Source organism: Cornus florida, unplaced genomic scaffold (assembly GCF_030987335.1).
Source record: "Cornus florida cultivar Cherokee Brave unplaced genomic scaffold, ASM3098733v1 CherokeeBrave_3.0.0_Hap2_Chr02, whole genome shotgun sequence".
Taxonomy (NCBI): Eukaryota; Viridiplantae; Streptophyta; class Magnoliopsida; order Cornales; family Cornaceae; genus Cornus; species Cornus florida.
Genome location: NW_026775572.1, coordinates 15110309 through 15114888, shown reverse-complemented (window position 1 = coordinate 15114888; position 4580 = coordinate 15110309). Strand labels below are relative to the sequence as shown.

Here is a 4580-nt window from a genome sequence, read left to right as displayed (position 1 = left end):
GGGATTTGTGTCGCTCTGGTGGAGATACGTTTCACCGATTAGATTAGCGTCAATCACGTCTGGACACGTCAACATCAATTTGGCAAATTTAAAACTATCAAGTAGCACAGACCTCGTGATGCAACCTCTGCCGGCCCAATCGGACGTCCGTTATGGGCCGATTGGTCCGATTCGACTCAAGTAAGAGACCTATGCATACAATGCCACATTTTACGAAGGAAATGATATTTTTATTATTTCAAAAAAAAAAAAAAAGGGATAAACTTGACACATTTTATCTTTTAATAAAATTTTATAATTTTAATTTTTTTTATGGATAAACATTACAATTATTTCAAAAAAAAAATAGGATAAACTTGACACATTTTATCTTTTAATAAAATTTTATCATTTTAATTTGAAAAATTACTAATGTACAAATATAAAAAAATGAAGTGCAAAATATTTCCTCAGTCCAAATTAAGTGTTTTAATTTTTCCTTTTTGTATGTCCCATTACAAAGATTATTTATTTATTAAGTAGTGATATTGGCGCTCAACAATTGTACTCTCGCGCTCCATATCATTTTTATATCAATAAAGTCCTTCGTCTTCTTCTTCCCCTCTCTCCTGTTCCCATTACTGCCGGGTTCATCTTCAAACTTCCAAATCTTTTTAATTAGGAAAAAAAAATCACATGAACTCCCGTTTTCGTCCAAAATACTTTCACTAAAATTAAACTCTTTCACCTCTAAACCGACATCACATTGTTTCATTTCCGTCCAAATCCATTAAATACATGTGAAATGACAAATATACCCCCTATAATATAATATAAAAAATACAAAATAAATTTTATTTTGTCAATTACAGTAGCAAAGAATTTTTTTTTTTAAAAAAAAAAAAGAAATTTAGTAGTAAACAGTCCAAAGAGAAAAAAGGAAATTTAGTAGTAAACAGTCCAAAAAAAAAAAAAAAAAGGAAATTTAGTAGTTAACATTCCAAAATGTGTGTGACTGCTTGGAAGATGGCCGGTCAACAAAAGACAATAACCGATCACAATCGTCGTTCTTTCCGGCGTCATGTCATCACCGGAAACCTCGTTGGATTGATCTTCCAACACCCGGAAAGCTTCAGCCGCCTCGGTTGGAGCCTTCTGGATGTCCTTGGCATCAACCGTCGCCAGAACCGGCAGCCGCCATGCTGAGTCAGCAAAATTGAGGCAAGCCAACCGGCGGTCCTCAACGCTAGCGCAGCCGTTCGAAGACCACATCTTCGAAGCCCAATTCTACGGCATTGAAAGCCTCCTCTTAGCTTCGCAATCGAACCCATCTCAGTTTGAAGCTTTTAATCTCGAAAAATCATTGATTTTCAGTTGAGTGGCCGTGGCTCGCCCTTCGCGATCATCTTTTGATTGGGCTCTTCGAAGAAAATCCACAATCTTGACTCAATTCACCGCCGTCGATTCTCTATTGCCGTTATCGTCGAATGTAGCCGCGGCCGGAGCATGTGACTTTTCTGGGTTACATATTCTTGATCTTGATTAGGGTTTAGTTAGAGAGAAATCCTTCTAGAAGTGTCAGTTGATTTCTCTCGTAGCAATTTGGGGTGTTTCTAGCTACTTACAAGAGGAGCAAACAGAGGGAAAATGTTGCCGTAGTCGCTCAAGGAGGTCCAGATCGAAATTTTAATTTGACCGGGTTGGTGATTGTGGCAACGCCGCCGCAGAAGGAAGGGTTTACAACAATACTTTGGTTCTTACCTTGCTGGCGGTGAAGTTTTCAAATTCGTCCTCGAGCTTCTGTTGCAACGCATCGGAGTCGGTGTCCGGCGGCGTTGTAAAAATGTTGTTGGAGGGAAAAAAGAAATCTCCTCAGGTATAGCCAATAAAAATGTTGTAAACTACATATTTGCCTCTCCCTTCTTTTCTTAAAAGGAAAAATATGGATGTTGAAGGGAAAAAAGAAAAAACGAAGAAAGTTTTCACATCCCATAAGCAAATGCACTTTCCAGAATGAAATTGTCAATTTATTCTCAGAGCCTGGCTTTTTCTTCACTCACAGTAGGAATTTGATATCTTACAAGAATTCAAACTGAGAACAAAAACAAACCAGCCCATAAACATGAATTAGCTTCAATTTTTCTGTAAATGGTTCTTATCTCATTACAGTTCTAAATAACAGCACTACTTTGGGCATAGAGCTTCTATAAAAAATATGATTTAGTACAACAGTTGCAAGTAACAAAATGGCTGTGAATTAACCCACACAATACACAAACTGAAGTTTTTGGCAGTGGGCTCCGGCGGTACACACGCTTATATATATATATATATATATAACGCAGAGGACAGGGGAAGGCCTATTTTAGGGGGAAAAAAAAATTAATAAATTAATAAGCCCGTGTTACTCGTGTTAAGGGGGTGTTTAATTTTAGTGGAGGTATTTTGGACAAAAACGTACAGGAGGTTATTTGATTTTTTTCCTTTTAATTATTATTAAGTGTACAATTTTATTTTATTTTATTTTTTACTTTGTCTAATTGGAAATATTTATCGTTCTTAAAATCGCATTTTTCTCTCTACTTTCTCACTCTAATTTCAAGGGCTTCTTATTCATGGTGTGGTGCACGAACAGCTATTTTTTAAAATCTTTTTCATCCCTTATTTTATTTAGGTGAAAATATGTCCCAATCACAAATTTCAAAGCCACTGGGCCCGCCCTCTTACTCCGGCAGAATTTTGCCACCGGTGGCCACTGCTGCCGTCTCTTCCGCCGCTCAAAGCCTCCATATGTGATCAGATTCGAGAAAGGAAATGCTAAGGTTTGGTTCGAGAAAGAAAAGAAAGAACAATAGTTTAGGAAGAGAGAAAATATGAGAGGTTTGACACGTATTGCCAGGGTCAAATTTGTCATTTTAATTTGATAAAACAATGGGTGGAGCGCCACGATATATTTTGGAACGTTAATATTAGGGTAAAGTGCATAAAACTCCTGAACTTTTAGTCAATTGCACAAAACTCTCCGAATTAATAATTGCCTATCTGAAGTATGATAAAGTTGCAGTTGAGGACATCAGGTGAGGTTCGGCACCGAAAAAAGAGGATTACAATATTACCCTTAAGTGAAACTAAGTGAAACTAGACGTATTAGTATTGTCTTAACTCAAATCTTAACCATCCAATAGAATTGTGACAACACATCATTACCTTATCACCTCAACCTTGTCAATGCCAAACACGGCCTTATACGCAAGGCTTTCTCTCTCCACGCTTTATTTTTCCCTTCGTTGACGACGTTTGTCGACCAAAAAGGTTTCGCCTGGTCTATATGATGCTCACCAAAAAGGTTTGTCGGCTGTATCTATTTGTGTTCACCGGAATGAGACTTCACTGGTTTACTCGATCATGGAATTTGAGGTTGGGCTCTCGCCGGTTTCGCTGCTTGTTGATTTGTAGAGCTTCTCATCAGCGTCGGCAGTCATGGAGTTTGAGGTTGGGCTTTCACCAGTTTTAATGGAAAAACCTTCATTTTGATTGGAGTGGCCGTAAATAGTCCCAGTGTTATCCCCTTTGGCGGGCACTGTGCCAGCCTTCAATTCTCTTTTGCTATTCATAAGATCGTCTCTTTAAATTCGCCACATAATCATTTGTTAACTTATTATCTCTCTAAAACGATCAATTACTGAGTTTCAACTCATAAAAACACTTCGATCTTGGGAATACAGGGATAAACCAAGAGGCAGCAAAGACTGATTGTATCAATTTACAGGATGTAGGCCATGGTGAGAAACGTGGTGGTGCCAGCTCAGAGCTCCGTCGTCAAAGTGGTGTCACGTTTGGTGAGTTTGAAACACTCCAACTCTGCTCCCGGTGACGAATAAGTTCAACCAAATCAGCTGTTCTCAGTTTTGGATGCGGTGTCAGCGGGTCGCGGTTGTTCCGTTCTCAATCTCCATGAAAGATGGAAAGAGGTGCAATTGTATATATATGTGTGTGAAATTAAGAGAAAGGTTAGGGTTCGTTTGTAATGGTTGATTGGCTGGTGATTTGGTAGGGATAGGGTTCCAACTTCCAACAGACAAATTTGGGGTCAATTTGGTGGTGGTTTCAATTTACAGAGTTGGGATTTGTTTTCTTTTTGTTTTGTTGTCTGTTGTATAGGCAAACAAATATAAAATAAAATAAATATATTTAGGGTTTATTTATAAGTTTTGATTTTTTATACCTTTATAATTATAAAGGGTTGTTTTGTCATTTTTTATTTTCTGCAATGGCGCGTTATTAACACACCCCCATTTAACGGTGAGAAATAGCCGGAACTTCGCCAGTGGGCATTGTTTGCAAAAAAATGATAGTTCAGTGGATTAACTATAAAAAAAATGGTTCAAGAGGGTTTTTAGAGAGAGAGAGTAAAGTTCAGGGGAATTTATTGCACTTTACCCTTAACATTATAATTTTTTTAGATGTTTTAAATTTTACTAATGCCATAATATAAAGTGTTCACATTTTTTTTTTTTGAGATATTCAAATTTCAAATTTCTCATCAATAAAGTCAATATTTAATTTATGAAAGTGAGGGAGAATCTTATTGTGTTGTCACC

General features: G+C 37.3%; 1 long non-coding RNA gene across 1 annotated transcript; it reads left to right on the top strand.

Moving 5' to 3' along the window:
- The first annotated feature begins 1863 nt into the window (after positions 1–1863).
- On the top strand, positions 1864–4180 carry LOC132293818 (uncharacterized). The gene is made up of 2 exons (XR_009477921.1): positions 1864–3471; positions 3705–4180. It is a non-coding gene; the product is annotated as an uncharacterized LOC132293818 (long non-coding RNA).
- Positions 4181–4580: the final 400 nt, after the last annotated feature.